This window comes from Bos indicus, chromosome 26, assembly GCF_029378745.1.
Source record: "Bos indicus isolate NIAB-ARS_2022 breed Sahiwal x Tharparkar chromosome 26, NIAB-ARS_B.indTharparkar_mat_pri_1.0, whole genome shotgun sequence".
NCBI classification, from domain to species: Eukaryota; Metazoa; Chordata; class Mammalia; order Artiodactyla; family Bovidae; genus Bos; species Bos indicus.
Genome location: NC_091785.1, coordinates 30,013,605 through 30,026,710, shown reverse-complemented (window position 1 = coordinate 30,026,710; position 13,106 = coordinate 30,013,605).

Genomic DNA, 13,106 nt, shown 5'->3' with positions numbered 1-13,106 from the left:
ACTGTAGCCCACCAGGCTCCTCCGTCCATGGGATTTTCCAGGCAAGAATACTGGATTGGTTTGCCATTTCCTTCTCCAGGGGATCTTCCTGACCCAGGGTTGGAACCCAAGTCTCCTGCATTGCAGGCAAATGCTTTAACCTCTGAGCCAACAATCCTTTACTAGTCATTTGGTTGAATCACTTAAGGACCATAAGAAGCGTAACTGTGTATACTGCTATGGAAAACTTTCCAGGATATATCAGTAGTTAAAGAAAAGCAAGTGTAGAACAGCCTATATTATTTGATTACATTTTACCTTTTAAAAAAAACAAATGCACAAATCATATATGCTTGCGTATATAGGCGGGCTTCCTTGGTGGCTCAGAGGTTAAAGCGTCTGCCTCCAATGCGGGAGACCCAGGTTTGATCCTTGGGTCGGGAAGATCCCCTGGAGAAGGAAATGGTAACCCACTCCAATATTCTTGCCTGGAGAATCCCATGGATGGAGAAGCCTGGTAGGCTACATAAAGTCCACGGGGTTGCAAAGAGTCAGACACGACTGAGCAACTTCACCTTTCACCTTTTGCGTATATAGGCACCAAAAATTCTGGAGAGAGTCACCAACAGAGATTACCTCTGAGGAGGTTCTGTGATATTCTGCTCAGGTGGGAATGAAGAGAGAGGTCTCTCCTTTTTTTTTTTTTCTCTTTATTTTCTTTACAAACTATGTGAAAGTAAATTTTAAGACATGACTGTGTATTACTTTCATAATAAAAGAAAACAAGTTACTAAATTAAATAAAAATAAAGTCTTTTTAATATATCATGACGCATGGATAAGTAAAAGTTTCAGGGACAGGGAAGCTGTTGGAAAGGGAGTTGAAAAAAAGCAGAAGGAGCTAAAGGGCAAAAGAATCAAGAAAAAAAAAGAAAAGAATCAAGGAAAGGGGAAATGGTAGCATTAGGGAAGCTCATGCCAAGGCTTTTGTTTTTTTACATTTTATTGACTCAATCAATAGAAATCTAGTGTGTCATGGTTCTGGGAACTACTAGTCCAAAATCAAGGTGTCAGTAGGGTTAGTTCCTTCTTGGGGCTTGGCGGAAGAGGCTATTCTATGCTTCTTCCCTAGCTTCTGGCAATCTTTGGTATTCTTTGGCCGGTAGATCTCTGCCTTCATGTTCACACGATATTCTCTTCGGGTGTGTGCCTGTGTCCAAATTTCCTCTTTTTATAGAAACACGAGCCATATTGAATTGGGGACCCATCTTACTCTAGTGTGAACTCAGCTTAACTAATTGCATCTGTAAGGGCCCTATTCCTAAATAAGGTCACATCTGAGGTCTTGGGAGTTAGTTAGGGCTTCAACAGATACATGTTTCAGCCAGGAGGGAGGAAACACAATTCAACCCATGAAAGCAGATGTTGACTAAAAAAAGATACAACTTGAGAGTTGTGCGTTAAGTTTTATTTGGAGCAAAATGAGGACTACAGCCCGGCGGGGAGCATCTCAGATAGCTCTGAGAGACTGCTCTAAAGTGGCAGTGGGGGAAAGTCAATATATAAGGTTTTGGTAAAGGGGGAGTCCAATGCCATGAAGCACTCATTTTACAAAAGATTTTTGTTAGTCAGGAAGATCTGATGTCACCATAAAGGGATTTAGAGCTTCTCTAGATATGAGGAGATGCAAGGATTGAGATCATAAAATCTGTTCCTAGGAACACCCAACTATCTAAAGACCTGTCCCACCAGATTCCCTGGAGCACAGAGTACCTCACTCTACCCTGAACTCCCTCAGAAGTTGTTGAAGGCCAACAGCTATAGCAGCATGGGGTTCAATCTCCGCAGAGGCAGATGGCAAATGCTTTTGTTGTTCAGTCGTTGGCGATGCTCTTGGTAAGTGTCAGTTTGTAGTTGACACACACAGATATTAACGTTTTATGATCTGTGTCATGTACAAAGATTTGAACTTTAAGATTTTGGATTTCTCTGTTTTAGAGATAAACCAAATTTTTCCTGTGAAATAATCAACATACTAGTTTTTACGTTTTGGTCAAAATCACATTTTATGCAAGGGAACTCTGGGAATATTGACAAAACCGGAAAAACAATTATCGCTAGCTGATTGAAGATCACTATGAGCTGAGTGGAAGCTTGAGAAATTCAGAGGAACAATAGGTAAATACTTGGTCTTGGATTTCTTTCATTTGTTGTTGACTAACTCTGTTTTAAAGCGATGCTTTTTCCTGCCTCAGTGCTCTCAGATTTTACCAGTGAACCTCACAATTACACTGTAGTATAATGAGACTATGGTCACATTTTGAACTGTGTTCACATTTTGAACTGTGGTGTAAGAGAAGACTTTTGAGAGTCCCTTGGACTGCAAGGAGATCAAACCAGTCAATCCTGAAGGAAATCAGTCCTGAATGTTCATTGGAAGGACTGATGCGGAAGTTAAAACTCCAATACTTTGGCCACCTGATGCAAAGAACTGACTCACTGGAAAAGACCCTGATGCTGGGAAAGATTGAAGGCAGGAGGAGAAGGGGGCAACAGAGGATGAGATGGTTAGATGGCATCACTGACTCGATGGACATGAGTTTGAGCAAGCTCTAGGAGTTGGTGATGGACAGGGAAGCCTGGCGTGCTGCAGTCCATGGGGTGGCAAAGAGCCAGACATGACTGAACAACTGAAATGACTGACTGATAACGAGACTATAATAACTGTATGTCTGCTTGTAACAAACTGTGTACAGTTTGTTAAGGACTTAGACACTTACCATTTCTCTCTTTCTCTCTCAGTCTCCTCTCTTCTTTCTTAATTTTTCAAATTAAAAAAATGAACTATGTAAAATACACCTAACAATAGCCATCCTAATCACTTTAAAGTGTACAGTTCAGCACTGTTCAGTACCCTCATTGTTTGCAACCAGCCTCCAGAACTTTTTTACCTTGCAAAACTGAAACTCTGTACTCTCCATTAAACAACAGCTCCCCATTTTCCAGTTCCCCAAGGCCCTGGCAACCACCATGCTACTTTTTGTCTTTATGAATCTGACTACTCTAGATACTCATGTAAGTGAACTCATACAATATTCGTCATTTTGTGCCTGGCTTATTTTACTTAGTATAGCATCTTTAAAAGTTATCCATGTTGTAATCCGTGTCAGAATTTCCTTCTTTTTTAAGGCTGACTAATATTCCATTGTGTGTGTGTATGTGTGTATACATATATATGTAAATCACATTTTATTTATCCATTCATCCATTGATAGACATTTAGGTTACTTCCAGCTTTTGACTATTATGAAAAATACTACCATGAACAAATATGAGTTTACAAATATCTCTTCAAAACTCTGCTTTCAACTCTTTTGGAGATGTAGCCAGAAATGAAATTGCTGAATCACATGTAATTCTTTTTTGAGGAGCAGCCATACTGATACAAGGCTTTTAAATTGTTCTATACTTACTGCTTGATTCAAAATATAGAAGGCAAGAGGGTGGCTGTTTTTCAACATATAAACCACACAACATCCAGGGAAGTAGCCTTGCCATCAGTAAAATCTAGAAGATTTTTTAAAAGATCTCTGATCCCACAGCAAATGTAAGAGTATGCTCCAGACTGTTTCCCTGAGATGAGAAGGGAAAGCAATTGCTGACTAAGTTGCTTAAGGATCTAAGTATTTTCTGCTGGGAAATATTTATCTGTTTGGTAGAGCTGCAAGTTCTAGGGAGTGCTCTCATTAGAAAACAGCTGATGATTCCAGGAAAACTTGGAAGAATCACCATGGTGATGGGGAGTGACCCATTTAGAGTGTAAGGCCTATTGTGGGTTGAACTTCAAAAGATGCCTGTATAAAAGCTCCTCTTTCATTTTTTTGTTGGACAGACGATATGAAATAAGGTAACATTATTATTATTATCTCCATCTCTCTTGCAGTCTGATGTGCTAGGGAGATGCCTTCAGCGTCTAGTACTGACTTGGTTATACCTTGACAGCCCTGTGAGTTGAGCAGACCACTTAACCTCTCCAGCCTTTGAGGGTTGACCTAAAGAGCCTCTAAAATCCCTTTAGTTTGTGGATTTAATTCTATGCATATTTATAATTGCTTCAGCTTCTTTTTGTTTGCCACTTACTTTCTCTGGAACTTGGCTATTAAGCAAATTCGCTTAATCAGATACAGTGGAAAATGAAGAAATAAGCCGAAAGGTGAGGAATGGACAAGCACGACATCAAAGCTAAAGCTCCTTCACCTTATTGCTTTCCTGGGACCTCAGGTGCACAGAGTTGATCTGACCATACTCAAGGGTCAACTCGTCTTTGATGGTTAGTCTGGACAGCGTTAGTGTTTCGATTGTTAGTCTGGACAAGGCCCTTCTCTGTTTAATCTCACTCTATTTTCTTCTCCTTCATCTCATATCCCATTTCTAGCACTGGGTTTGGTGGTATAGACAGACTATTGTATTAATATGTAATTCTAATGGCCATGCTATGGGATGGACAATGGTGTTATCCCCATCTTACATGTGGGGACACCAAGGATTCTGGAGTTTAAGGGGCAGGGAAGAATTTCAGCCCAGCTAGACAGATCCAGAATCTACACCCCTAAACACTACATCATTTAATCAAGAAAACTTGTTTAAAATACAACTTGTCTCTAAGTTATTTTGAACTGCATGTGGGAAACTCCCCCTCCCATTCTTCAAAGAAAATGTTAACAGATCTGTTTTGAGGCACTTTGCTTGTCTTCATTCATCTTTTGCAGAACTTGGTCACCAACTCAGGTCACTGTCTCTTTGGATTTCCTTTTCCTCCATTCCATTTCTTGAGAAACTTGGAGTTATAATTGTCAGGTTGGCCCTTAACTCTATTGCTTGCTGGGGACATAACTGAAATGCTAAATGATAGCATTTCCTCTCCATAAACAGAATACCTTTCCTCTCACATTGTATTCTTCATGCATCTCACTTGTAAGAAGATGATTGTTGACATACAGAATAGCTCTTGAACTCACATTTCTGCCCTGAATGAACAGTGTGCTGCTGCTGCTGCTACTATGTCGCTTCAGTCATGTCCGACTCTGTGCGACCCCATAGACGGCAGCCCACCAGGCTTCCCCGTCCCTGGGATTCTCCAGGCAAGAACACTGGAATGGGTTGCCATTTCCTTCTCCAATGCATGAAAGTGAAAAGTGAAAGTGAAGTCGCTCAGTCGTGTCCAACTCTTCGCGACCCCATGGACCGCAGCCCACCAGGCTCCTCCGTCCATGGGATTTTCCAGGCAAGAGTACTGGAGTAGGGTGCCATTGCCTTCTCCAGAATGAACAGTCCAGGGATTTATAATAAAATGGAGTGTACGTCACCTTGAAGATAAATCCATCCCAAATTGATGGTTAGCTAATGTGATGGCCACTTGACATTCCTGGCATTCTTAACACAACTCTGATAGGTGATGGGCCTAGAGAGATTATTGGCATTGGCTGTATTTTGTTTGTGAGCCCTGGTGAGAGGGAAGGACATTCCTGGAAGAGTTGCAGGGGAGGAAGAGGGTAAGGGCTTGGTTGATTAAGAAGATTCTTTCCACATTTGTCTGAAGATGGCAGGATGGAGGGTTCAGATCATAATTGAGAGGGGAGAAACTACAAATATTGATGATGGTGATGATGATGATGAACTTCGGATCCAAGGTTTAAGGTGAAGATAGAATGAGAGAATGACTTTTGAACAAGGTGATTGAGAACGTCTACAGTGGGACTATGTGAAGGTGTCCAGGTCTGGCTGAGTGGTTCAGGATTTTACTTCTGTGTGGAGACAGAGTACCCTGGGGTGGTCCTCCTGACTGGTGCCAAGCATCCATGAATCCAGGCCAGGGCCACACCCTGTCTTTAGAGTCCTCTCTTTTCTTTTTCCTAGTTTTAAGGCCATGCTATTACATAATTTGGACATAACAGCCAGAGATAACTTTCTGCTTGAAACAATTATATATTTTATTGGATAGGTTTGACTAAGTAAAAGACTTCTTTCTTCAAGTCAGCGTTTTTATTCTGTTAACTGTAGAAAGTCTTTGCAGAGACATTTTTGCAAATGATAGAATCTAACACTTCCCCTAAGAGAGTGATCCCTAAGAATTCCCAGACCTTTCAAGGAAATCGTGCACCCCTAGCATTAAATTCATTACAGTCCCATCAGAGCATTCTAATGCAATTTTTATGAAGTGTCTTTTATTTTGTACTTGGTTCTTCTGTAACAAATGAGTCATTGATTTTCAAAAAATTTTAAATGTATCCAGAACCTTTTTTTTTGGTTTTTGTTTTGAACAGCCACTTGGACGCCAAAACCAGTAACCCTGTCCTGTCTCCCTGCTGCTTTGCTGTAAAGAGAGCTTTCCTCTAAATGGATCACCATGGTTCTGCTGACAAGGAACCAGCCATATTGTTGACTAGATGAAAGAAACGCCTCACAAGTCTTTGTAAAATGTGGCCCAGCAATTATTTTTTAACACTTGTGTGCTCTGTTCCAGGAAGGCCTGAAAACAACAATTTAAAAAAGAATTTTAGGGCTAATCTCAGGTCTCTTTGTGATTTACAAGGTATTCTAATCTCCGGTTTGTTTGGAAGCCTCTCCACGTGAGTTTAAATAGGGAAGCTGACTGGAGCCTCACCATGAAGCTGTGGTTGGGTACAATAAACCGCGGAGGACTTAGTCAAAGACAGATTCACTTGATGCCAAATTCTTTTCTCTCATCCAAGAGTGGCCAACGAGACCAAGGGTGGGAGTGGGAATTCACCAGGGTTTTTCAACAAAGCATTCCAATAAATTAAAAAACAAACAACCTTTGTTAGAATGAAAAAAAAAAAGTGTTTGTAATGCTGGCTTGTTAGAGCGCCCTCATGTGTCTCAGTGTGGTAATATCACTTTGGGGCTTTCAAGGTGCAAAAAAATGCTCTTCTGAGTCACTCCAACACTGTTGAATGACGTTCTCTTCCTTCCCATTGGTTTCCAGGGCCACAGAGGAAGCTCCTTCTTCTTTAGGTGTTGTTGGAACTTCCAGTGTGATGATTATTTTTTATCACAGGCTGTAAGCATAAACTACCTCATTTTTCAGGGTCTAACATGCATATAGCATGTTCAGTCAGTACTTACTCCCGGCTTCCCAGGTGGCGCTAGTGGTAAAGAGCCCACCTGCAATGCAAGAGACAATGGGACTCGGGTTCAATCCCTGCATCGGGAGGATCCCCTAGAGGGCCTGGCAACCCACTCCACTATTCTTGCCTGGGAAATCTTATGGACAGAGGAGCCTGGTGGGCTACAGTCCATAGGGTCACAAAAAGTCAGACACAACTGAAGCAATTTAGCACACACCTGACTGTGTTAGTCTAAACTAAGAACTGGCATTGGTGGTATGACACTGAGCTTAGCTTCCAGAACTCATCAAACCATACACTCAAAAAAGGTGAACTTTACTGCATAAATTAAATTATGCCTCAATATAATATAAACTATACCTCAATAAGCCTCACATAAAAATTTTTCAATTCCTAAAAGAATCACCATGGACTTCTTCCAATCTACAAATCCTCAACCCTTCTGGGTTAACAAACTCTTGGCTTCCTTTTCTTTGCCCATCTGTAAAAGACACCAGGATGAACTCTTATGAGTCTGCAAGTTCCAATCCATTTCAAAGCCCCAGTGGGGCCAGACTGCATTCCAAGCAGTCCGCTCCCTGACTCTGCCATTGTGCCTGAGAAGGAGTGTGCCGTGACACAGAGCCTCCCTGGCATTTAGATATTGAAAAGGAAAACTGCAAAGTTCCAGGCCCGTGCTAACTCTGTTACCAACAAGTGGGAACCCATTGAGGGGAAAGGAGATCTAGACCCTGCAGGCAAATTCACACTGTCATTTTGCTGGCTTCGCTCCTTGGCAGATAACAGCCAGAAGCCGTGCCTTGTGCAGACCATCCATTAGTCACAAGACTAGAATGTTCCACCCCAGGCAGCGCCGAACATCTGATTCTAAAGCAAACAGCTTTGATTCAGTGACTCCCAAATGTTCTACCCACCCTTATCCCCAACAATGGTGATCCACAAATGTTAATCCAGGCCACTGTTCTTAAACTTTTCTTGGCTCAATTATCCCCTACCTTGCTAAGACCTAATTCTTGTATGTTCTCATCATACCCACACATTAAAGTAACTATGTGAGGTGACGGATGTGTTAATTAGTTCAATTATAGTAATCATTTCACAGTGTATACATTTACATTAAGTCATCATGATGTATACTTCTTAAAAATCACATTGTACAACCTAAATATATCCAGTTTTTTACTTGTTAATTACACTTCAATGAAGCTCAAAAAAAAAGAGGTAATAATCGACTAAGGAGGATATTTTCTAAATAACAGTTCCCGGGCTTCCCTTGTGGCTCAGCTGGTAAAGAATCCGCCTGCAATTAGGGAGACCTCCGTTGGATCCCTGGGTTGGGAAGATCCCCTGGAGAAGGGAAAGGCTACCCACTCCAGTATTCTGGCCTGGAGAATTCCATGGACTATACAGTCTATAGGGTCGCAAAGAGTCAGACGCGACTGAATGAAAAAAAAAACCAAAAAACAGTTCCCAGCACCTACCCATACCTGAGGTTCCAGTGCAGTAGGTCTCAGAGTAGTCCCTGGAAAATGCATTTTAAAAATTGAATATAAGTTTCAGGTGTGCAACACAGTGATTCAATAGTTTTATAGCTTATACTCCATTTAAAGTTATTATGAAATAATGGCTATATTTCCCTGTACTGTACAATATATCCTTGCTGCTTATTTATTTTATACAAAGTAGTTTTTATCTCTTAACCCCCTACACAGAGAAGGCAATGGCAACCCACTCTAGTACTCTTGCTTGGAGAATCCCATGGATGGAAGAGCCTGGTGGGCTACAGTCCATGGGGTCGAGAAGAATCAGATATGACTGAGCGACTTCACTTTCACTTTTCACTTTCATGCACTGGAGAAGGAAATGGCAACCCACTCCAGTGTTCTTGCCTGGAGAATCCCAGGGACGGGGGAGCCTGGTGGGCTGCCATCTATGGGGTTGCACAGAGTCGGACACGACTGACGCAGCTTAGTAGCAGCAGCAGCAATTAGGGAGACCTACCCTGGTCCTCCTCCCACTGGTAAAAACTAGTTTGTTCTCCGTATCTGTGAGTCTGTTTCTGTTTTGTTATATTCATTCGTTTTATTTTTTAGATTCCACATGTAAGTGATAGCTCAGAGTATTTGTCTTTTTCTGTGGAATTTATTTCACTAAGCATAATACCCTTTAAGTCCATCCATGTTGTTGCAAATGGTAGAATTTCATTCTTTTTTATGGTTCAGTAATATTCCAGTGTGTGTGTGTGTGTGTGTGTGTGTTTCACATTTTCTTTATTTATTCATCTGTCTATGGACACTTGGGTTGCTCTCTTATCTTAGATGAGCACTGAGGTGTACTCATCTTCTCAAATTAGTGTTTTTGTTTTCTTCAGAGATACACCCAGGAGCAGAATTGATGAATCAAATGGTATTCCATTTTTAGTTTTTTGAAGAACCTCCTTATTGTTTTCCATAGTGACTGCCCCGATTTACATTCCCACCAACAGCATACTAGGTTTCCCTTTACTCCACATGCTCAAAAACTGCATTTTAAAAAAGTACCTCGGATGATTCAAATGTAAGAAGTCTAAGAACCATACGTTAAGAAATGATGATCTAAAGCCTAGAAAACTTTTATTTTTAGGCTTTTGCTTTTACTTAAGAAAGTTTAACATTTTACTTTGAAAATATCTGATCTACAAAGTGGTTGAATAGCACTGTGATTAAGAATGGGGCTCTGGAGCAGGGTTCCTGAGTTCAAAGCCCACCTCTACCTATTTTTATCCATGAGGTCTCAGACAACTTACTTAATCTCTCCACATCATGTGTGTAAGAGGGGGTAAGATCAAACAAGCTAACACTTAGAAGGCACTCAGAACAGTGCCAGTAAGCATTAGATAAACATCAAGTATCATTCTGTCCAGATCAATAAAGACTGAGGGGAATATTGCAAACTGTGAACAAAGAGAGTTACTTCAAAGAGCTTTTCATTTCAAGCTTGGACATCTCCAAATATTTTAAATGGTAGAGAAACTATAACCACCTTATGCTTGCCAACTTTCCAGCATTCCTGATTTCTTTACTCTGTTTTCAATATTAAACACGTAAGCTGGAAAAAGAAAAAGCTAATATTAGCAGTACCTTTCTTTGACTGATTAAGAAGCTTAAGACAGCTAATATATTAGCTTGTTCATATTTACCAGTTATACATAATTTTGGTGATTCATTTTTTTAGAAATAATTTTATTCATGTATTTGTTTATGGCTGTGCTGGGTCTTCACTACTGCACAAGCTTTTCCCTACTTGTGGTGAGTGAGGGCTAGCTACTCTCTAGTTATGGCGCATGGGCTTCTCATTGCAGTGGTTTCTCATCTTGTGGACCACGGACTCTAGAGTGTGGGCTTACTAGTTGTAGCTCTAGAGTCTAGAGCACCGGCTCAGTAGTGTGGTGCAGGGACTTAGTTGCTCTGTGGCGTGTGGGATCTTCCTAGACCAAGGATCGAACCCATGTCTCCTGGGTAAGCAGATTCTCTACGACTGAACCACCAGGGAAGCCCCCTTTGGTGATTCTTAAACATAGATGCAAATCAGACTCACGTGTAGAGCTCTTGAAAACTACAAATTTTGACTCAGTAGAGATTGGGGGGAGGGGCTAGGGAATCTGAATTTCTAAAAGCTTCTTTCTGTAGTTTGGCTATACATTCCAAATTACTCTTACAGGTGATGGCTGGGATAATCTACCTTGTTTTATGTCTTAAGAAACAGACCAAAGTTAAATACTTTGCCAAGGTTACTCAGCAAATTATTTGCAGAGGTAGGAGTTGGATTTTGGTCAGTAATTTTAAGGTCAATATTCTCTCCACTACAGTTCATACTGTAGAGGCTATTTGCACAGGGAGGAATAGACATAGTAAATTTTCATTTGCTTATGAAATGATACTCTCTGATCTGGACTTCATTATTGTTTTGATGTGGACCATTTTTTAAAGTCTTTATTGAATTTGTTACAATATCGCTTCAGTTTTCTTTTTTGGTGTTTTGGCCATAAGGCATGTGGGTTCTTAGGTCTCTGACCAGGGATTAAACTCCTATTCTTTGCATTGCGAGGTGAAGTCTTAACCCCCGGACCACCAGGGAAGACCCTGATCTTTAAATTAGAACTGACGATCTAGGATTCTGAATTCCTATTAGATTGTACCTTTTACATTCTTACCTGTGTGTCCCCATTTACTGATTATCCCCATTACATCCCTGGACATGTAAAAGAGAGCTGGCTCCCACGGAGACTGGGTCAAATCCCTATGGGAAATATGATCATGAACTTGAGGATTCTTTCTTCTTCTCCACTCTAAGAGCTTAAGAAACTCCAAGAACCACAGCTTCGTCATGGACTAATCCAAGATAAATGGCATGTAAAATGAGGAAATGAGGAGCCTCTAAGATCATGATCCTAAAACTGTTATCCTGTTAACAAGTCCCTGGGACATGAATCAGGAGAATATCTGAAAGGTGATTCTAGTGGCTAAAGGCAGTGGCATTTTGGTGACCTCAACTCTGGGATGAGGTTTTTATGGGCTGGCTTTTCATCTTGGGACATATATGTGACCTATAAAGTTGCTCAGAAACCTTTTTCTTCCATGTATTATCAGAGAAGAAAATCTGTCAAATTAAAATCTGCCATGGGAAAGGGGTAACCACCAGTCAAATGAAATCATTCTGCTGAGCTTGAGCCAGGGAATCAAACTGGGGCAGTATCATTTCACTTACAAAATGGCCCTGCAGGCTGGACTCCCTGCATGCAGACCTTCACACATCACCAACCCCTTGTAAATAAAACAGATCTTTATTAGTTACTTCTTGGCATCCACCGGCTGCTTTCCTTTTAGATTTTCTGTTGCCCAAATTTCAATGTCCTGCCTTTGCATTTTGCTCCTGATCTTGTTGAAATACTGTTTCTTTCTTTCTTTCTTTCTTTTTTTTAATGAAAAGATCCCTTTTAATCAGATAGCTCTTGCTGGCATGAGCTGTCAGAGGTATTCATTTCAGTGGACTCTGGCCGTATGCTGTATTACCGTGGCAACAAGATTTAGAGGCACAATCCTGGCCTTGAACTTGTCAGAGTCTCCAACGATGTGAACTCAGCACATATTACTCTCCAGCATATTAAGTTGTCATGCCAACCACTAACATAAAATCCATCTCTCTCTTGTAGGGTTTTAATTCAATAACTTTTCAAATTGGTTCCTTCTGTAATTCAATTTGGCCTGAAATGTAATATATGAGTGTGTGTGTGTGTGTGTGTGCAGGGGGGTACTTGTGTATTTAACCAGTTACTAATGGTCTTCCACTAAATGACTGGAGATTGGAAAAGCAATTTAGGTCAAAAGTTCATCAAAAAGCAAAGAAAAACCAGTGCTGGCTCTAACATAAGGAGACTACAGTTTTGGAAATTTTGACAAAGAGGTAACTAAACAAAATCTCAAGAGCTGACTTCTGCCCTTAGTATGTAAGGGACTCCATCTGCACAGCTGCACAGAACATTCAATAGCCAGAGTAGCTGCACCCCTATATGTGTTCAGAGCTCTTTCGATAAGTTTTGAGTACGAACCAACTTCAGTTTCTTAAAAGTACTCCTATTTTCATACTTACATTTTATTTTCCTCTAAGCCAGAAAGCTTTGTAGGAAGCTGTCCCCTTAGAAAGTCTTGTTAGGCAGACAACTATTTTTATCATCCCAACCTCACAGAGTAAGGAGCGGAAACACAGAATTTAAGCAGTGTGTCCACAGCCCCCTGGCTTGTAAGTGTCAGGACTGAGGCTCAAAACTGGCATTGTGGTTTGAGTCTCAGCTTTGTGTACTGCTTCATTGCATTCTGGCTGATTGAGCCCCTTTGCAAGATCTTATGTAAGAAGCATCGATTATCTAAACTCACAAACTCCTTGAAGGCAGAACAAATCTAACACTTCTATGTCTTTCTTAGTTTCTAGCTGGGTGCCTTTG